General features: G+C 40.7%; 1 pseudogene; it reads left to right on the plus strand.

The window, feature by feature from the left end:
- The first annotated feature begins 16,848 nt into the window (after positions 1 to 16,848).
- Positions 16,849 to 21,936, plus strand: LOC107793824 (uncharacterized; annotated as a pseudogene).
- Positions 21,937 to 23,148: the final 1,212 nt, after the last annotated feature.

Below are 23,148 nucleotides of genomic sequence, written 5' to 3' on the forward strand. Positions count from 1 at the left end.
ATCAGGAGGTATTGCCCTAGATTGGCGAGTAACAGATCTCGGCAAGATTCTCGTGCCATCATACCGGCACCGGTTGCTTCACCGCCTACTCAGCCAGCTAGAGGTGGAGGTCAGGCCATTAGAGGTGGAGGTCAAACCGTTAGAGGTGGAAGCCAGCCAGTTAGAGGCCATCCCAGAGACGCAGTTTATAGTGGTGGGGCCCAGTTCCGGTTTTATGCTTTTCCAGCTAGGCCTGAGGCCGAGTCATCTGTTGCTGTGATCACAGGTATTATTCCAGTTTGCCATAGAGATGCTTCAGTTCTATTTGATCCAGGATCTACTTATTCCTATGTGTCCTCCTATTTTGCTTCATATTTGGTTGTGCCTTGTGATTCTCTAAGTGCTTCTGTTTGTGTATCTACACCGGTGAGAGACTCTGTGGTAGTAGATCATGTCCATCGTTCGTGTGTGGTTACTATTGGTAATCTTGAAACTAGTGTGGATCTTCTACTCCTTGATATGGTAGATTTTGATGTCATCTTGGGTATGGATTGGTTGTTTCCTTATCATGCTATATTGGACTGTCATGCCAAGATAGTGACCCTAGCTATGTCGGGGTTACCTCAATTAGAGTGGAAAGGAACTCCTGGCCATTCTGCCAGCAGGGTTATTTCTTATATGAAAGCTCGGCGTATGGTAGAGAAAGGATGTCTAGCCTATTTGGCTTATATTCGTGATCCCAGTGCGGATGTCCCTTCAATGGACTCAGTACCAGTTGTTCATGAATTTTCAGAAGTATTTCATGTAGATCTGTCGGGGATGCCACCCGACAGAGATATTGACTTCTGTATTGATTTGGCTCCGGGCACTCAGCCCATTTTTATTCCACCATACTGTATGGCCCCGCCAGAGTTGAAAGAATTGAAAGAGCAGTTACAAGACTTGCTTGATCAGGGATTCATTAGACCCAGTGTCTCGCCCTGGGGTGCACCAGTATTATTTGTAAAGAAGAAAGATGGCTCGATGCGGATGTGTATAGACTATCGGCAGTTGAACAAGGCCACTATCAAAAACAAATATCCGCTGTCAAGAATTGATGACTTATTTGATCAGCTTCAGGGTGCCAAGGTATTTTTGAAAATTGATTTGAGATCTGGTTACCATCAGTTGACGATTAGGGCATCTAATGTCCCTAAGATAGCTTTTCGGACTCGAAACGGGGATTACGAGTTCCTAGTGATGTCATTTGGGTTGACAAATGCTCCAGCAGCATTTATGGATTTGATGAATCGGGTTCTCAAGCCTTATTTGGATTCTTTTGTGGTTATATTCATTGATGATATCTCGATTTACTCAAGCAGTCGAGAGGAGCATGAGCAGAATCTTCGAAGTGTGCTTCACACCTTGAAGAATAATCAGTTATATGCCAAATTTTCAAAATGTGAGTTTTGGTTAGACTCAGTTGCCTTTTTGGGACATGTTGTATCGGCAAAAGGCATAAAGGTGGAGGATCCTAAGAAGATTGAGGCTATTCAGAATTGGCCTAGACCTACTTCGGTTATAGAGATCCGGAGTTTCCTGGGTTTGGCAGGTTATTATAGCAAGTCCATTGAACAGATTGACCCAGAAAGGTGTTCCATTCAAATGGTCAGACGAGTGTGAGTTGAGCTTTCAGAAGCTCAAGGCCGCTTTGACTACAGCGCCAGTATTGGTATTACCCACAGTCTCAGGATCATATATGGTATATTGTGACGCATCTCACATTGGGCTTGGTGCAGTATTAATGCAAGATGGCAAGGTAATTGCATATGCGTCGCGGTAGTTGAAAGTTCACGAGAAGAATTATCATGTTCATGACTTAGAATTGGCAGCCATTGTTCATGCGTTGAAGATTTGGATGCACTACCTCTATGGTGTCTCGTATGAGGTATTTACTGATCATCGTAGCCTTCAGTATCTGTTCAAACAAAAAGATCTTAATTTGAGGCAGAGAAGATGGTTGGAGTTATTGAAAGTCTATGATATCACCATTTTGTATCACCTCGGAAAGGCCAATGTGGTGGCTGATGCTTTGAGTAGAAAGGCTGTGAGTATGGGCAGTCTTGCGTATATTCCGGTTGGTGAGAGGCCATTAGCTGCAGATGTTCAGACTTTAGCTAATCAGTTCGTGAGGTTAGATGTTTCAAAACCCAGTCGGGTTCTAGCTTGTACGGTCGCTCGGTCTTCTTTATATGAGTGCATCAGAGAGAGGCAGTATGATGATCCTTATTTACTTGTCCTTAAGGACACGGTGCGGCACGGTGATGCCAAACAGGTTGATGTGGGGCAAGATGGAGTTCTGCGAATGTAGGGCCGTATTTGTTTGCCTAATGTGGATGGGCTTTGTGAATTAATTCTTGAAGAAGCACACAGTTCCAGGTATTCTATTCATCCAGGTACCGCTAAAATGTATTAAGATTTGCGGCAATATTATTGGTGGAGGAGAATGAAAAATGATATAGTTGCACATGTAGCTCGGTGTCTGAATTGTCAGCAAGTTATGTACGAGCATCAAAGACCTGGTGGTTTGCTTCAGAAGTTAGAAATTCCTGAGTGGAAGTGAGAGCGTATCACTATGGATTTTGTTGTTGGGCTCCCACGGACTCAGAGAAAATTTGACGCAGTTTGGGTCATTGTGGACAGGTTGACCACGTCAGCACATTTCATTCCAGTGGCAGTTACCTATTCTTCAGAGAGGTTAGCTAAAATTTACATTCGTGAGATTGTCCGCCTTCACGGGGTGCCCGTGTCTATTATTTCAGATCGAGGTACGCAGTTTACCTCACATTTTTGGAGGGCTGTACAGCGTGAGTTAGGCACGCAGGTGGAGTTGAGTACAACATTTCATCCACAGACAGACGGACAGTCAGAACGCACTATTTAGATATTGGAAGATATGCTTCGCGCTTGTGTTATAAACTTTGGAGGTTCTTGGGATCATTTCTTACCACTTGCGGAGTTTGCTTATAATAATAGCTACCAGTCGAGCATTCAGATGGCTCCATATGAGGCATTATACGAAAGGCGATGCCGATCGCCAGTTGGTTGGTTTGAACAGGGAGAGGCTCGGTTGTTGGGTACCGATTTGGTACAGGATGCCTTGGATAAGGTCAAGATTATTCAGGATCGACTTCGCACAGCTCAATCTAGGCAAAAGAGTTATGCCGACCGTAAAGTTCGTGATATTGCATTCATGGTTGGAGAACGAATATTGCTCTGAATTACACCTATGAAAGGTGTAATGAGGTTCGGAAAGAAGGGCAAGTTGAGCCCTAGGTATATCGGACCCTTTGAAATTCTTGAAAGGGTGGGTGAAGTAGCCTATAGGCTTGCATTTGTCACGACCCCAAATTCCTTCTGTAGGATGTCGTGATGGCACCTAGTCTCTAAGACTAGGTAAGCCTATCAATGCGGAATAATAATAAATATCTGAAATAAATAAACTACAATTCAAACAATTTCAACTCCCAAAACCCGGTAGAAATAAATCACAAGCTTCTAAGAATTTATTCTCAATGTCTCTATATGTCAAGGTCTAAATAAAATATAAGGAAGCAACATAAAATGATAGAAGGGGACTCCGGAGTCTGCGGACGCTGGCAGATATACCTCGAAGTCTCCGTGCGCAGGTAACTCACTGACGTCTAGGCTGGTAAAATGTACCTGAATCTACACAAAAAGATATGCAGAATCGTAGTATGAGTACACAACAGCGGTACCCAGTAAGTGCCAAGCCTAACCTCGGTAGAGTAGTGACGAGGTCAGGTGAGGCCCTACTGGAATATAATAATGACATGGTAAAATGTTTATCAATATAGTAAAATAAAATGACATTGAAAATGAATCAAATAGTATGTCACATTTAATGACACCAAATAATTACAAATAATATCTCGTGGAATCAAAACAGAATTTTCTTCAACTTTATGAAAATCACAACAATTAATCGAAAGCAACTATGGCCATAAATCAATATCAATAAGGGCACTACCGAGGTACCGCCTCGTAGTCCCAAATTATAAATAATTTCACAATATCTCATTTTCTTATATCACCACGGGAGCCTTCACAATTTATTTAAAGAAAATATTTTTTTTCCCGAAATAGCATCCCGCGTTTTAGCCACCCTTACCACACCGCATGACTTCTAGACCCCTACTAGCCACGTGTATCAAGCCACCCTTATCTCACCGCATGCGCTTCAATACCAAGACCTTATACCAACGCATGCGTATCAATATCACAATATATCACAATTTGCATCTCAAGTGCCCAATATTTTAATTTTCCACAAAAAAAATCAACAACAATATTTTTCAATAATAAAGAGCTCACGGCTCATGCCAGAATAATCCAAAAAAAATCTTACGAAAATATTCAAGAATAAATAATTCAGGAAAATAATATTTCAAATTTTTAATACGTTGCTTCAATATCAAATTTAAAAATGTCAAATACTTCATATTAATAATATTTAATTTAAAGAAAATCAACCTTCAAATAATGCACAGTATAAAAGAAACCAAGTTTCAATTAAACAGGTAAAACAATTAGCAGGAAAATGTCAAACAAATTTAAAATATATATATAAACAGGTAAAAAACAATTAGCAGAAAAAGGTCAAACAAATTTAAAATATATATCTCAGATCAATGATGAAGAATATAACAAGATAAAATAATTTAATAAATGCGCAACAATGATCTACACAATTTAAAAATATAATCTTTCACATTTAGCCCGTGTACACACTCGTCACCTCGTGTACACGACTTTCAACACATTTCAATAATCACATTAATATCAATTCTAGGGAAAATTTCCCCCACACAAGGTTAGACAAGTCACTTACCTCGACTTGCTCCAATTTAATCAAGTATTATGTTTTTTCCTCGATTTTCCGACTCCGATCGACTCATATCTAGTCATAATCAATTCGATACAGTCAACAAAAATTATAGTAATCAATTTCATAAGAAAATATTATATTTTTCAATAAAATCCGAAATTAGCTCAAAATTTTTCCGTAGGGCCCACATCTCGGAATCCGGCGAAAGTTACGAAATATGAACGCCCATTCAACCACAAGTCTAACCATACCAAAATGACTAAATTCCAATAACGATTCGACCCTCAAATCCACAAATCTATCCAAGAGGGTTTTCGAATTTTTTCCAACTTAAATCACCAATTAAATGTTAAAAACAGTGATGGATTCGGGTAATCTAACCAAGATTGAGATAAGAACACTTACCCCAATGTTTTTCCTTGAAGATATATCAAAAATTGCCTATGCTCAAGCTCCAAGTTGTTAAAAATGGCAAATGGGACGAAGCCCCCCTATTTTTATAACTTACGGATCTGACCAGGCTGACCTCGATCGTGGGGTCCGATCCTGGACCTCGATCATGGGATCATGGGGAGTCCGATTAAGGGGAGTCCGATCTTGGTCCTCGATCATGGACCTTGGTCATGGCCTTCGATCATAGCTTCGATCATGGCCCTCGACCCTGGGGCTCGATCACAGCCATCAATCCTCGCTATCGATCATGACTTCGATCTTTATGGCCTTCGATCACTGGCCTTGGTCATAGCTCTCGATCCCGGGCCTTCGATCATGGCTCTCGAGCCTGCCATCGATCATGGATCTCGAGCCTGCCATCGATCATGGATCTCGAGCCTGCCTTCGATCCTCAGGAAGTTTGATTTTTTGACAGCATTTCCAACAGAAAATTGCAGCAGCTTTTATAGCAGCTGTTTAAGTCCCGTTTGATCCGTTAACCATCCGAAACTCACCCGAGGCCCTCGGGACCTCAACCCAATACACCAACAAGTCCTAAAACATCATACGAACTTATTTGAAACCTCAAATCACATCAAACAACGCTAAAATCACGAATCACACATAGATTCAAGTCTAATGAACTTTGAAACTTTCAATTTCTACAAACAACACCGGAACTTATCAAATCCAGTCCAAATGACCTCAAATTTTGCACGCAAGTCATAAATGACATAACGGAGCTATGAAAATTTTCAGAATCAGATTTTGACCCCGATATCAAAAAGTCAACCCCTCGGTCAAACTTTCCAAAAATTTAACTTTCGGCATTTCAAGCCTAATTCTACTATGGACTTCCATATAAAATTCCGATCACGCTGCTAAGTCCAAAATTACCATAAGAAGCTGTTGGAATCATCAAAATTCTATTCCGGGGTCATTTGCACATAATTCGACATCCAGTCACTATTTGAACTTAAACTTTAAATTTTTCATCAAAATTCCATATCTCGGGCTAGGGACCTCGGAATTTGATTCTGGGCATACGCCCAAGTCTCAATTCACGATACGGACCTACCTGAACTGTCAAAACACTGATCCAAGTCCGTTTGCTCAAAATGTTAACCAAAGTCAAATCAGTTGTGTTTTAAACATCTAATTCACATTTTAATCCATTTTTTCACCTGAAAACTTTTCGGAAAATTTTTACGGACTGCACACGCAAGTGGAGTAATGGTAAATAGTGCTTAGATCACATAATTAATCATTAAATTTAAAGATGACATTTTTGGTCATCGCATTCTCCACCTCTAAAACAAACGTTCGTCCTCGAACGGAGTTAGAAAAAGTACCTGAACTGGTGAATAAGTGTGGATAACAGCTGCGTATATCATGCTCGGCCTCCCAAGTTGCCTCCTCGACCGGATGACCCCTCCACTGAACCTTTACGGAAGCAATGTTCTTTGACCTCAGCTTTCGAACCTGCCTATCTAAAATAGCCACTGGTTTCTCAACATAAGATAGATCCTTGTCCAACTGAACCGAACTGAAGCCTAACACATGAGACGGATCGCCGTGATATTTCCGAAGCATAGAAACATGGAATACCGGATGAACCGTAGAAAGACTAGGTGGTAGTGCAAGTCTGTAAGCCACCTCTCTAACTCTCTCAAGAATCTCAAAAGGCCCAATATACCTAGGGCTCAACTTTCCCTTCTTCCCGAACCTCATCACACACTTCATAGGCAAAACCCAGAGCAATACCCTCTCACCAACCATGAATGCAACATCGCGAACCTTCCGACACGCATAACTCTTCTATCTAGATTGGGCTGTACGAAGTCGATCCTGAATCATCTTAACCTTTTCCAGGGCATCCTGAACCAAGTCTGTACCCAATAGTCTAGCCTCGCCCAGTTTGAACCAGCCCACTGGAGACCGGCATCGCCTACCATACAAGGCCTCATACGGAGCCATCTGAATGCTTGACTGGTAACTGTTGTTGTAAGCAAACTCCTCAAGTGGTAAGAACTGATACCAAGTACCCCCAAAATCTATCACACACGCACGTAGAATATCCTCCAGTATCTGAATAGTGCGTTCGGACTGCCCGTCCGTCTGAGGGTGAAATGATGTACTCAACTCTACCCGAGTACCCAACTCACGTTGTACTGCCCTCCAAAATCGTGAGGTAAACTGCGTACCCCGATCAGAGATGATAGATACCGGTACACCGTGAAGTCTGATAATCTCGCAAATATATACCTGAGCCAGCTGTTCTGAAGAGTAAGTAGTAATCACAGGAATGAAATGAGCTGATTTGGTTAGCCTATCCACAATCACCCAAACTGCATCAAACTTCCGCTGAGTCCGTGGGAGCCCAACAATGAAATCCATAGTGATTCGCTCCCATTTTCATTCTGGAATCTCTAACTTCTGAAGTAATCCACCCGGTCGCTGATGCTCATATTTCACCTATTGACAATTTAGATACCGAGATACATACCCCATTATGTCTTTCTTCATCCGCCTCCACTAATAGTGTTGTCTCAAGCTCTGATATATCTTTGCAGCACCCGGATGAATGGAGTACCGCGAACTGTGAGCCTCCAGGAGAATCAACTCACGCAAGCCATGCACATTAGGTACACATAGCCTGCCCCGTATCCGTAATACATCGTCATCTCCAATAGTGACTTCCTTGGCATCACCGTGCTGAACTGCATCCTTAAGGACAAGCAGATGGGGATCATCATACTGGCGTTCCCTGATACGATCATAAAGAGAAGACTGAGAAACCACGCAAGCCAAAACTCGACTCGGCTCGGAAACATCCAATCTAACAAACTGGTTGGCCAAGGCCTGAACATCCAAGGCCAAAGGCCTCTCTGCTACCGGTAAATATGCTAAGCTGCCCAAACTCTCCGCCTTACGACTCAAGGCATCGGCCACCACATTGGCCTTCCCAGGATGATAGAGAATGGTGATATCATAATCCTTAAGCAACTCCAACCACCTCCGCTGCCGCAAGTTAAGATCCTTCTATTTAAACAGATGCTGTAGACTCCGATGATCGGTGTAGATCTCATAATGGACACCGTACAAATAATGCCGCCAAATTTTTAAGGCATGAACAATAGCTGCTAATTCCAGGTCATGTACAGCATAATTCTTCTCATGCACCTTTAATTGTCTGGACGCATAGGCAATCACCCTACCGTCTTGCATAGACACTGCGCCGAGACCAATACACGACGCGTCACAATACACAGTATAAGATCTTGTACCTGTAGGTAATACCAATACTGGGGCTATAGTCAAAGCTGTTTTGAGCTTTTGGAAGCTCTCCTCACATTCCTCGGTCCACCTGAACGGAGTACCCTTCTGGGTCAATTTAGTCATAGATGCAGCAATAGAAGAGAAACCCTTTACAAATCGGCGGTAATACCCAGCCAAACCAAGGAAACTCCTGATTTCCGTAACTGAGGACGGTCTGGACCAACTCGGCACTACTTCAATCTTCTTTGGATCTACCTTGATCCCCTCACACAAAACTATATGACCCAAAAATCCCACTGAATCAAGCCAGAATTCACACTTTGAAAATTTTGCATATAACTTCCTTTCTCTCAAAATCTGAAGCACAGTCCTCAGGTGTGGTTCATGATCTTCCCGACTCTGGGAATACACCAGAATGTCATCAATAAACACAATGATGAATGAATCAAGATAGGGTTGAAATACATTATTCATTAAGTGTATAAATATTGTTATGGCGTTGGTCAGCCCAAAAGACATCACAAGGAACTCGTAATGACCGTACCGAGTCCTGAAAGCAGTCTTCGGAATATCTGGCTCCCGAATCTTCAACTGATGATAGCCTGAACATAAGTCAATTTTAGAGAATACCCTGGCACCCTGAAGTTGATCAAATAAGTCATCAATACATGGCAATGGATAAATGTTCTTCACTGTAACCTTGTTCAACTGGCAATAATCAATACACATCCATATAGAACCATCCTTCTTCTTTACAAATAAGACATGAGCACCCCACAGTGATACACTAGGCCGAATGAAACCCTTATTAAGCAATTCCTGTAACTGTTCTTTTAATTCTTTCAACTCTGTTGGAGCCATACGGTATGGTGGAATAGAAATGGGCTGAGTACCCGGTAATAAATCAATACCAAAAACAATATCCCTGTCGGGTGGAATACCTGGAAGATCTGCTGGAAATACATCAGGAAAATCCCTTACTACAGGAACTGACTCTACAGTAGGAGTATCAATACTAACATCTCTCACATAGGCCAGATACGCATCACACCCCTTCTCAACCATTCGTTGAGCTTTAAGAAATGAAACAACCTTGCTAGGAACATGATCTGAGGTACCTCTCCACTCTAGCTGCGGAAGACCCGGCATAGCCAATGTCACCGTCTTGGCGTAACAATCAAGAATAGCATGATAGGGAGACAACCAGTCCATGCCCAAAATAATATCGAAATCCACCATACTGAGCAATAATAAATCAGCTCTGGTCTCAAAACCATTGATAACAATTAAACACGACCGATACACATGGTCCACAATAATGGATTCACCCACGGGTGTAGATACATAAACAGAAGAACTCAAGTAATCATGTGATACGCCCAAATACGGGGCAAAATAAGATGACACATAAGAATAAGTGGAGCCTGGATCAAATAAAACTATTGCATCTCTATGACAGACCGGAATAATACCTGTGATAACATAATTGGATGCAACGACATCTATCCTAGGAGGAAGGGCATAATATCTGGCCTGGCCTCTCCCTCTAGGGCGACCTCTACCTGTTCGACCTCCACCTCTAGCTGGCTGTGCAGGTGGAGTGGCAACTGGTGCAGTAATCATGGCCTGAGAAGTTTGAGGACCCTGTGGAATAGGTGGGGCCTGAGAAATTTGTGGAGGAGCACCCCTCCTAAATCTGGGGTAATCTCTCATAATATGACGAGTGTCACCATACTCAAAACAAGCCCTCGGAGGACGTGGCTATTGGGACTGGCTCGAGCCTGATCGACTAGACTGTCCGCTGAAAGCAACCCGTACAGGAGGTACAGAAGACACTGGTGGTGCATAATATGGAACTTGAGGTCTGGGAGTAGTCGGAATACCACTGGAAGGTGGAAGTGCTGAATGAATAGGATGGCTCACATAACCTCTACCATGACGGGCTGCAACTGGGGCACGAGAATTATTATATGTTCCAGAACCTCGGGGTCTCTTAGCTTCCCTCTCTTCCCTCTCCCGAGTCTGCATACCTTCCAATCTTCTAGAAATTGACACCACATGTTGGTATGTGATGTCCATATCTAGCTCTCAGGCCATATTGCATCTGATACTAGGGTGAAGACCCTTAATAAATCTGCGAACCCGCTCTCGAACAGTAGCAACTAAGGCTGGTGCATGCCTAGCCAAATCACTGAATCGGACCGCATACTCTAACACAGTCATAGAACCCTGGCGCAACTGCTCAAACTCTGTACGCCATGCATCCCTAAGACTCTGAGGAACATACTCCCTTAAGAACATATCCGAAAATTGAGTCCAAGTGAGTGATGATGCCTCAGCGGGACTATCCAACTCATATGCCTGCTACCACTGGTAGGCTGCTCCTCTAAATTGGAATGCAGTGAAAGAAACCCCGTCGGAATCCACAATACCCATAGTATGAAGGATACGGTGACATTTCTCCAGAAAACCCTGAGCATTCTCTGAAGCTAAATCGCTGAAAGTGGGAGGGTGGTACTTATTATACCTATCGAGCCTGAGCTGCTCCCCCTCTGAAATGGCTGTCCTAATATCAGGCCGAACTAGGACAACTGGTTGCACTGGTATAACCTATGGGGCATGGTCAACTTGGGCACGTGGCTCTAGAGTACGGGCGGCGGGAGTCTGCGCTCCTCCCCCAGCCTGAGATGTAGCAGGAGCAAGTGGAATTAACCCTGCCTGAGCTAGAGTTCCAAACATGCTCAAAAACTGGGCAAGAGTCTCCTCAAGTGCAGCAGTAGTAACAGGCGTCTCAGGTGCCTGCTCTCCAACTGGAACTACTGGTGGATCTGGTGCATCAGCTCGTGCAGGTACTCTGGCTGCACTATGTGGTCTTCCTCGGCCTCTGGCTCGGCCTCTGCCCCGACCCCGGCCTCTTGCGGCTCCAACAGGGGGGCGCGGGTGTTTGATCATCAAATCTAGTCGTGCGTGTCCTCACCATCTGTGAGAGAATAGAAAGACAATTGTTTAAAATTTTGAAGTCAACAAATACGCACGATAAGGAATCAAAGAAGTGAATATTTCCTAACAGTTCCATAGCCTCTCGAAGATAAGAACAGACATCTCTGTACCGATCCGCAAGACTCTGCTAAACCTGCTTGTGACTCATAACACCTATGAACCTAATGCTCTGATACCAACTTGTCACGACCCCAAATTCCCTCCGTAGGATATTGTGATGGCACCTAGTCTCTAAGACTAGGTAAGCCTATCAATGCGGAATAATAATAAATATCTGAAATAAATAAACTACAATTCAAACAATTTCAACTCCCAAAACCCGGTAGAAATAAATCACAAGCTTCTAAGAATTTATTCTCAATGTCTCTATATGTCAAGGTCGAAAATTGATTTGAGATCTGGTTACCATCAGTTGAAGATTAGGGCATCTGAAGTCCCTAAGACAGCTTTTCGGACTCGGTATGGGCATTACGAGTACCTAGTGATGTCATTTGGGTTGACAAATGCTCCAGCAGCATTTATGGATTTGATGAATCGGGTGTTCAAGACTTATTTGGATTCTTTTGTGGTTATATTCATTGATGATATCTTGATTTACTCCAGCAGTCGAGAGGAGCATGAGCAGCATCTTCGAAGTGTGCTTCACACCTTGAAGAATAATCGGTTATATGCCAAATTTTCAAAATGTGAGTTTTGGTTAGACTCAGTTGCCTTTTTGGGACATGTTGTATCGGCAGAAGGCATAAAGGTGGAGGATCCTAAGAAGATTGAGGCTGTTCAGAATTGGCCTAGACCTACTTCGGTTATAGAGATCCGGAGTTTCCTGGGTTTGGCAGGTTATTATAGCAAGCCCATTGACCAGATTGACCCAGAAAGGTGTTCCATTCAGATGGTCAGACGAGTGTGAGTTGAGCTTTCAGAAGCTCAAGACCGCTTTGACTGCGACGCCAGTATTGGTATTACCCACAGGCTCAGGATCGTATACAGTATATTGTGACGCATTTCACATTGGGCTTGGTGCAGTATTAATGCAAGATGGCAAGGTAATTGCATATACGTCGTGGTAGTTGAAAGTTCACGAGAAGAATTATCCTGTTCATGACTTAGAATTGGCAGCCATTGTTCATGCGCTGAAGATTTGAATGCACTACCTCTACGGTGTCTCGTATGAGGTATTTACTGATCATCGTAGCCTTCAGTATCTGTTCAAACAAAAAGATCTTAATTTGAGGCAGAGAAGATGGTTGGGGTTATTGAAAGTCTATGATATCACCATTTTGTATCACCCCGGAAAGGCCAATGTGGTGGCCGATGCTTTGAGTAGAAAGGCTGTGAGTGTGGGCAGTCTTGCGTACATTCCAGTTGGTGAGAGGCCATTAGCTGCAGATGTTCAGACATTAGCTAATCAGTTCGTGAGGTTAGATATTTCAGAACCCAGTCGGGTTCTAGCTTGTACAGTCGCTCGGTCTTCTTTATATGAGTGCATCAGAGAGAGGCAGTATGATGATCCTCATTTACTTGTCCTTAAGGACACGGTGCGGCACGCTGATGCCAAACAAGTTGATGTGGGGGAAGATGGAGTTCTGCGAATGAAGGGCCATATTTGTTTGCCTAATGTGGATGGGCTTCGTGAATTAATTCTTGAAGAAGCACACAGTTCCAGGTATTCTATTCATCCAAGTACCGCTAAAATGTATTAAGATTTGAGGCAATATTATTGGTGGAGGAGAATGAAAAAGGATATAGTTGCACATGTAGCTCGGTGTCTGAATTGTCAGCAAGTTAAGTACGAGTATCAAAGACCTGGTGGTTTGCTTCAGAAGTTAGAAATTCCTGAGTGGAAGTGGGAGCGTATCACTATGGATTTTTTTGTGGGGATCCCACGGACACAGAGAAAATTTGACACAGTTTGGGTCATTGTGGACAGGTTGACCAAGTCAGCCCATTTCATTTCAGTGGCAGTTACCTATTCTTCAGAGAGGTTAGCTGAAATTTACATTCGTGAGATTGTCCGCCTTTAAGGTGTGCCCATGTCTATTATTTCAGATCTAGGTACGTAGTTTACCTCACATTTCTGGAGGGCTGTACAGCGTGAGTTAGGCACGCGGGTGGAGTTGAGTACAACATTTCATCCACAGACAGACGGACAATCAGAGCGCACTATTCAGATATTGGAAGATATGCTTCGCTCTTGTGTTATAAACTTTGGAGGTTCTTGGGATAATTTCTTACCACTTGTGGAGTTTGCTTATAATAATAGCTACCAGTCGAGCATTCAGATGGCTCCATATGAGGCATTATATGGAAGGTGATGCCGATCACCAGTTGGTTGGTTTGAACCGGGAGAGGCTCGGTTGTTGGGTACCGATTTGGTACAGGATGCCTTGGATAAGGTCACGATTATTCAGGATCGACTTTGCACATCTCAGTCTAGGAAAAAGGGTTATGCCGACCGTAAAGTTCGTGATATTGCATTCATGATTGGAGAACGAATATTGCTCCGGATTTCACCTATGAAAGGTGTAATGAGGTTCGGAAAAAAGGGCAAGTTGAGCCCTAGGTATATCGGACCCTTTGAAATTCTTGAAAGGGTGGTTGAAGTAGCCTATAGGCTTGCATTTGTCACGACCCCAAATTCCCTCTGTAGGATATCGTGATGGCACCTAGTCTCTAAGACTAGGTAAGCCTATCAATGCGGAATAATAATAAATATCTGAAATAAATAAACTACAATTAAAACAATTTCAACTCCCAAAACCGGGTAGAAATAAATCACAAGCTTCTAAGAATTTATTCTCAATGTCTCTATATGTCAAGGTCTAAATAAAATATAAGTAAGCAACATAAAATGATAGAAGGGGACTCCGGAGTCTGCGGACGCTGGCAGATATACCTCGAAGTCTCCGTGCGCAGGTAATTCACTGACGTCTAGGCTGGTAAAATGTACCTGGATCTGCACAAAAAGATGTGCAGAAGCGTAGTATGAGTACACCATAGCGGTACCCAGTAAGTGCCAAGCCTAACCTCGGTAGAGTAGTGACGAGGTCAGGTGAGGCCCTACTGGAATATAATAATGGCATGGTAAAATATTTATTAATATAGTAAAATAAAATGACATTGGAAATGAATCAAATAGTATGTCACATTTAATGACACCAAATAATTGCAAATAATATCTCGTGGAATCAAAACAGAATTTCCTTCAAGTTTATGAAAATCACAACAATTAATCGAAAGCAACTATGGCCATAAATCAATATCAACAAGGGCACTACCGAGGTACCGCCTCGTAGTCCCAAATTATAAATAATTTCACAATATCTCATTTCCTTATATCACCGCGGGAGCCTTCACAATTTATTTAAAGAAAATATTTTTTTTCCGAAATAGCATCCCGCGTTTTAGCCACCCTTATCACACCGCATGACTTCTAGTAGTCACCCCTACTAGCCACGCGTATCAAGCCACCCTTATCTCACCGCATGCGTTTCAACACCCAGACTTTATACCACCGCATGCGTATCAATATCACAATATATCACAATTTGCACCTCAAGTGCCCAATATTTCAATTTTTCACAAAAAAAAAAATCAACAACAATATTTTTCAATAATAAAGAGCTCACGGCTCATGCCACAATAATTCAAAAAAAAAAAAAAACTTACGAAAATATTCAAGAATAAATAATTCAGGAAAATAATATTTTAAATTTTTAATACGTTGCTTCAATATCAAATTTAAAAATGTCAAATACTTCATATTAATAATATTTAATTTTAAGAAAATCAACCTTCAAATAATGCACAGTATAAAAGAAACTAAGTTTCAATTAAACAGGTAAAACAATTAGCAGGAAAAGGCCAGGAAAAGGCAAACAAATTTAAAATATATATATATATATATCACAGATCAATGATGAAGAATATAACAAGATAAAATAATTTAATAAATGCGCAACAATGATCTACACAATTTAAAAATATAATCTTTCACATTTAGCCCGTGTACACACTTGTCACCTCGTGTACACGACTTTCAACACATTTCAATAATCACATTAATATCAATTCTAGGGAAAATTTCCCCCACACAAGGTTAGACAAGTCACTTACCTCGACTTGCTCCAATTTAATCGAGTATTATGCTTTTTCCTCAATTTTCCGACTCCGATCGACTCGTATCTAGTCATAATCAATTCGATACAATCAAAAAAAATTATAGTAATCAATTTCATAAGAAAATATTATATTTTTTCAATAAAATCCGAAATTAGCTCAAAATTTGCCCGTGGGGCCCACATCTCAGAATCCGACGAAAGTTACGAAATATGAACGCTCATTCAACCACAAGTCTAACCATACCAAAATGACTAAATTCCAATAACGATTCGACCCTCAAATCCACAAATCTATCACATAGGGTTTTCGAATTTTTTCCAACTTAAATGACCAATTAAATGTTAAAAACCGTGATGGATTCCGGTAATCTAACCAAGATTGAGTTAAGAATACTTACCCCAATGTTTTTCCTTGAAGATATATCAAAAATCGCCTCTGCTCAAGCTCCAAGTTGTTAAAAATGGCGAATGGGACGAAGCCCCCCTGTTTTTATAACTTACGGATCTGACTAGGCTGACCTCGATCGTGGGGTCCGATCCTGGACCTCGATCATGGGAGTCCGATCATGGGAAGTCCGATCATGGTCCTCGATCATGGACCTCGGTCATGGCCTTCGATCATAGCTTCGACCATGGCCCTCGACCCTGGGGCTCGATCACAGCCATCAATCCTGGCTATCGATCATGGCTTCGATCTTTATGTCCTTCGATCACTGGCCTTGGTCATAGCTCTCGGTCCTTGGCCTTCGATCATGGCTCTCGAGCCTGCCATCGATCATGGATCTCGAGCCTGCCTTCGATCCTTAGGAAGTTCGATTTTTTGACAGCATTTCCAACAGAAAATTGCAGCAGCTTTTGCAGCAGCTGTTTAAGTCCCGTTTGATCCGTTAACCATCCGAAACTCACTTGAGGCCCTCGGGACCTCAACCCAATACACCAACAAGTCCTAAAACATCATACGAACTTATTTTAAACCTCAAATCACATCAAACAACCCTAAAATCACGAATCACACATAGATTCAAGTCTAATGAACTTTAAAACTTTCAATTTGTACAAACAACACCGGAACTTATCAAATCCAATCCAAATGACCTCAAATTTTGCACGCAAGTCATAAATGATATAACCATCCGCAGATAAGCATGTCTGGTCTATGCTTTCTCTAATGAATTGTCTGGTCCCATTCCTGTTGAAATTGGAAAGATGAAGTCACTTCAGAGTTTAAGCTTCCACAAAAACAATCTTTCTGGTCCAATTCCCCAAACAATAGGTGACTTAACTGAGCTCCAACTCTTGCACCTTTACAATAACCAACTCTCTGGTTCCATTCCTAGTAAGTTGGGGAATTTGAAAAACCTCACTGATCTGCAATTATCTGGTAATGAACTTACTGGGTCAATTCCAGCTTCCTTGGGCAATTTGAGAAACTTGCAAACTCTGTTTCTCCGGGACAATAAACTTTCGGGTTCCATTCCACCAGAACTTGCCTATTTGGATAACTTGGTTGTGCTGGAAATGGATGAAAACCAATTTTCAGGCCATTTGCCTGAGAATCTTTGCCAAGGTGGAAAACTTGAGAACTTCACGGTGAATAGTAACAAGCTGTCGGGGCCAATTCCACGAAGCTTGAGCAAGTGCTCGAGTTTCAAAAGGGTTCGCTTTGATAACAACAGTTTCACTGGGAATTTAACTGAATCTTTTGGTATCTATCCAGAGCTTCAGTTCATTAATTTGAGCGACAATGATTTTCATGGTGAACTCAGCAGCAACTGGGAAAAATGCAAGCATTTGACTGATCTGCGGATAGCCAGAAATAACATTAGTGGCAGCATACCGCCAGAGATTGGAAACCTCAGAGGGCTACTAGGACTTGATCTTTCATCAAATCATTTGGTTGGGCAGATTCCCTAGGAATTTGGAAAATTGACCTCTCTAGTTAATATTTTTGTGCAAAACAATAAACTTTCTGGCAGTATACCTGGGTAATTTGGGTCACTAACAAAGTTAGAAACCCTTGATTTTTCAGGCAATGGATTTAATGGGTCAATCCCGATGTTTATAGGAGATTACATGAAGCTGATTCACTTGAACCTGAGCAGCAACAGATTTGGCCAGAAAATTCCGACGGAGATAGGAAGGATAACTCATCTTACTGTGCTTGATTTGAGCCATAATCTTCTTGTTGGAGAAATACCCCCTCAATTGGCCCATTTGCAGGACTTGGAAATCATCAATCTTTCCCACAATGACCTCTCTGGCTGCATTCCTAAAGAATTTATAAGTTTGAGTGGTTTGCAGGATGTCATATTGTCATACAATGAGTTGGAAGGTCCAATACCAAATAATAAAGCTTTTATGAATGCCTCATTAGAAGGTAATAAAGGTCTTTGTGGTAATGTAACAGGATTACAGCCTTGCGAAAGTCCATTTTGTAATTATGGCCAATATTTTGGCAAATAAAGTCAATCTCACATAAGTATAAGCATTTTTGCAAAGTGTAGACTTTGTTGGTAATATATTCTTTGGGACCCAAAAATATTGCATTGTGTGGCGGATATTATTTGCACAAGTTGTATCTCTTCTTTTATACCTAAGAGACCAAGACTTTTTTGCCTATAAAAAGGAAAGCCATTAGTTCATTTTAGACACACCAACAAGACTTGAGTCTTCATTTCTTGTTTCTTCCTTTTCTCCTTTATTAAGAGTGTTTTGTATGAGAGTTAGTGTTGGAAGCACTTGTGTGAACCCTTTCTTTAGAGTGATCTTGTGAGGTTATTCTCTTAGGGTATTTAGGATTAATTAGAGTATTTACTCTAATTTTGTACTCTCTTTTTTACTCTTGTTGGTATAGTAAAATTGTTCCTCTCCACTTGTGGACGTAGGTTACTTTGACCGAACCACGTTAAATTTGTGTCTTCTTTATCTACTTTAATTGCCGTTGTTATCAACTTCCATTGTCTTTGTTATTGTCATTATAACGTTGTTTGGCTAAATTTCGCACTACCGGAATTTTCGATCCTAACAAATTGGTATCAGAGCCGGATCTAATCGGGTTAGTTTCAATAGTCAAAATGACTCTATAACAAAGACCTATGTTGAAAAATTTCACCGAAGTGCAAACTTCGAAATGTGGCAATTAAAGATGGAAGCTATCCTAATTCAGGATAGCTTAAACTTGGCGTTGCAAGGAAAGAAGTAGAAGCCGGATAAAATGACAGATGAGGAGTTTGTCGTCATAGACAAAAGGGCAAAAACATGTATCATTATAAATCTCTCTAATGTAGTTTTACATGAAGTTTCTGTAGAAACCACAGCTAAAGGCACGTAGGAAAATTAAAAACCTTATATATGAAGAGGATGATGAAAAATAGACTTTACCCGAAGCAGAAGCTTTATACAATTCGTATGGGCGAAGGTACCTCTATATTATCTCGTCTTGACACCTTTGATTCCATTCTTATGGATTTGAGTAATATAGATGCTGAAATTAAAGATGAGGATCAAGTCGTGTTACTGCTTTGTTCTCTACCTCCATCTTGTAAGCATATAACAGATACTATGCTTTATTCAAAGGATAATATCTCTTATAAGGATATTAAATCTATCTTAAAATCAAAAGAACAGATAAATAGTGACATTACTAGGGAAGCTAGTGGAACTCAAGCGAAAGTTGGCTTAGTTGTTAGGGAAAAATCCGACTCCATATCCAAATACAATAATTTAGAGTGTCGCTATTGTCATAAGAAAGGTCACATTATCTTTAAATGCTATAAACTGAAAAATAAAGAAAAGCATAAGGAAAGAAAAAATGAGCACAAAAATACTGACATAGCCGAAGCTAGTGTATCAACTGATGAGATTGAGGGAACTATATTTTTAGCAACTGAAACTAGTTTCAGATCAAACAATGAGTGAATTTTAGATTCCGGTTGTTCATATCATATGTGTCCTAGCGGAGACTTGTTTTCTACATATGATTCAGTTGCAGGTGGAGTTGTCCAACTAGGTAACAATGTTACTTGTAACGTTATTGACAAAGGTACAATTCGAATCAAAATGCATGATGGTGTGGTGAGAATTCTCACTGATGTTAGACATGTTCCTATCTTGAAGAAAAATCTATCTCTTTGGGTACTATAGAATCTCTTGGGTGCAATTACGCAGGTGAAGGTGGAGTTCTGAAAGTTTCTTATAGTGCTCTTGTGATCATGAAAGCATACAGATTTGGTTCGTTGTACACTTTATTGGGATCCACTGTTATAGGCCCTACTACAGTTTCGGTATTAGATAACTTGTCTGATTTTGATGGCATTAAATTTTGACATATGTCCATTGGGGTTTTTGCGGAGAATGTAGAGCAAATTTACTATATCAGCCAAAATTAAGTCAAGGTGGAGATTTGTAATTATGGCCAATATTTTGGCTAATGGAGTCAATATCACATAAGCATAAACATCTTTGCAAAGTGTAGACTTTGTTGGCAATATATTCTTTGGGACCCAAAAATATTGCATTTTGTGGTGGACATCATTTGCACAAGTTGTATCTCTTCTTTTACACCTAAGAGACCAAGACTTTTTTGCCTATAAAAAGGAATGTCATTAGTTCATTTTAGACATACCAACAAGACTTGAGTCTTCATTTCTTGTTTCTTCCTTTCCTCCTTTATTAAGAGTGTTTTGTATGAGAGTTAGTGTTGGAAAGCACTTGTGTGAACCCTTTCTTTGGAGTGATCTTGTGAAGTTATTCTCTTAGGGTATTTGGGATTAATTAGAGTATTTACTCTAATTTTGTACTCTCTTTTGTACTCTTGTTGGTATAGTGAAATTGCTCATCTCCGCTTGTGGACGTAGGTCACTTTGACCGAACCACGTTAAATTTGTGTCTACTTTAATTGCCGTTATTATCAACTTACATTGTCTTTGTTATTATCATTATAATGATATTTGGCTAAATTTCGCACTACCCGAGTTCCCGATCCTAACACATTTTCTGTGATGGAGAAGCACTCAAGACGTAAACTCATCCTCGTCTCTGTACTTCCTGTTATGGGAGCACTAGTACTTCTCTGTACTTTCATTGGTGTTCTGCTAATGTGTGATGAAAGAAGAAGAGTTGGAGACATTGAAAGACGGGATTCCAATGATGTTGTTGATGTTGATGAAGATAATGGTTTGCTCTCGATATCCACGTTACATGGAAGTGCACTGTACTGGGATATCTTAAAAGCCACAAAAGAGTTTGATGCAGTGTTTTGCATCGGGAAAGGAGGGTCCGGAAGCGTTTACAAGGCAAAGCTTCCATCATTTGAGAATGTAGCTGTAAAGAGACTTCATTCTTCATTTGAGAATACACATCTCAAAAGCTTCATGAATGAGGTAAGGGCATTGACAAGGATTAAACATCGGAACATTGTGAAACTCTATGGCTTTTGTTCTAATGCAAAACACTCTTTCTTAGTTTACGAGTACGTGGAGAGAGGGAGTTTGTTTAGTATCTTGAGCAATCAAGTAGAGTCCAAGAAATTGGATTGGCTTAAGAGGGTGAATATCATCAAAGGTGTTGCTTTTGTTTTATCTTACATGCACCAGGATTGCTCGCCACCAATTGTTCATCGAGACATATCAAGCAATAATATTTTGCTTGATTCTGAGTATGAAGCTTGTGTTTCAGACTTCGGAATAGCTAAGCTTCTCAATCCAGAATCATCCAATTGTACTGCACTTGCAGGCACATATGGCTACGTTGCACCAGGTAAGATTTTCCTCTTTATCTTGTCTCAATTCATGAATTCAAGGGGAACTCTCTACTGTTTTTATCTCATTTACACGTTTAAGTAGTTAATACTTCTTTGGGAACTGTATTTTTTCAGAGCTTGCCTACACAATGAAGGTTACAGAAATGTGTGATGTCTATAGCTTTGGAGTATTAGCATTGGAGATAATCAAGGGAAAGCATCTTGGGGAATACATTTCTCTGCTAGCAAATTCATCGACTAGAGATCATGTGCAACTTAGCGATTTGCTTGATGAACGTCTTCCAAATCCTGAAGACGAAGTAAAAGAGGTTTTGGTTTTTATCATCAAGCTAGCGAGCTCTTGTTTGCTGGAAACTCCAAAATCAAGGCCAACAATGCACTTCATCTACCATATGTTGTCAATGGATCCACCTGCTTATCATATAACCTCCATGAAGGCGAAAAGCTTCCTCGAGATATAAGGTGTTTGTGTATGGAAAAGAGCATGTTTTGATGCCAAGTGGTTGTGAAGCAAGAATAAGTAATAATGCTTATTTATTTGTGTGTTATTAGTGTGCTTAATGCTTATTTAGTTTAGTGTTTCAACCTGAAGGATTCTGAGCTCTCGTACCAGAGTATATATAGACGTGCAATATCATGTACTATATACTTCAATTTTCTCGTGCCAATAAGTAATAAACGATTTTCATGTTTGCTAAGTACTAATGTTCGTTGTATTACTTTGCATAGTGTTTGACCCAAAAAAATTATCTTTGGCTAAACTAATTAAATGTATTTAATGAGGGATTAAGCCTAGTTAATAATAATAACTTTAGATGTGTATGTAATGTATGGATATCAATAATGGAAGAGGAATATCAAGCGTTTAATGACAATAAATGGCACTAAAGTAAATAAGGAGAATGATTCACCAAATATTGAATGAGGTGAATGATTCCTCTTCTGACTATGATGAATGACAGATAGGTACAAGAATATCCGAGCCTTTCTCGGATCTTATATACAAAATATAGAACAATCAATAATCGAATCTCTTCAGAAAGATAGTCTATTTATTTATCTATCGAGAGTCTACTTTATCATGAATGTTCTTGATAGAGGAAAACAATCTCCCCCACATCTGATCTCTCACTTTATATTTATAGGGACATGCCCCAATTAACCCTAAAACTACAAGTATAAAGAATATCCAATGGAATATTCTCTTAAAGGTCATATTACTAAACTGGCCGTTACTGCTCCCTCTGATACTTGATCTCGGCCATGACTGGCTACTCGGCGGTGAATCCCATCAGTTACTAGTCGACCTCGGCCAAACTACTTTTGGCCACATCTCTCCACGTTCAATATCTTTAGGCAGATTTTGACCCATACAGTTAGTCCCTCCGCTTATTGGGGTCGCCTTTTGGATGACCTCGATGAGCGGACTTCACCAGTCGTAGTTGAGAGATTTTAGGTGAGCGGTTCAAATAGTAACGCTCTTGGAGAGATGATAACGTGGCATTTCGTGAACCATAACTTATCGTTATGTCGATTCAGAATGATGTCATGATACCACGTGTCATTATTATGCATTTTCTCGATGTATTGCATCGTTTTCCATGCCTCTATCATTTCGACATCCGTGTTGGGCATCGACGATTTCTATTCTCGATCGTGGTGCCTGGGTTCCTATAAATAGGGATTCAAGA

The sequence above is a fragment of the Nicotiana tabacum genome, chromosome 12 (assembly GCF_000715075.1).
Source record: "Nicotiana tabacum cultivar K326 chromosome 12, ASM71507v2, whole genome shotgun sequence".
NCBI classification, from domain to species: domain Eukaryota; kingdom Viridiplantae; phylum Streptophyta; class Magnoliopsida; order Solanales; family Solanaceae; genus Nicotiana; species Nicotiana tabacum.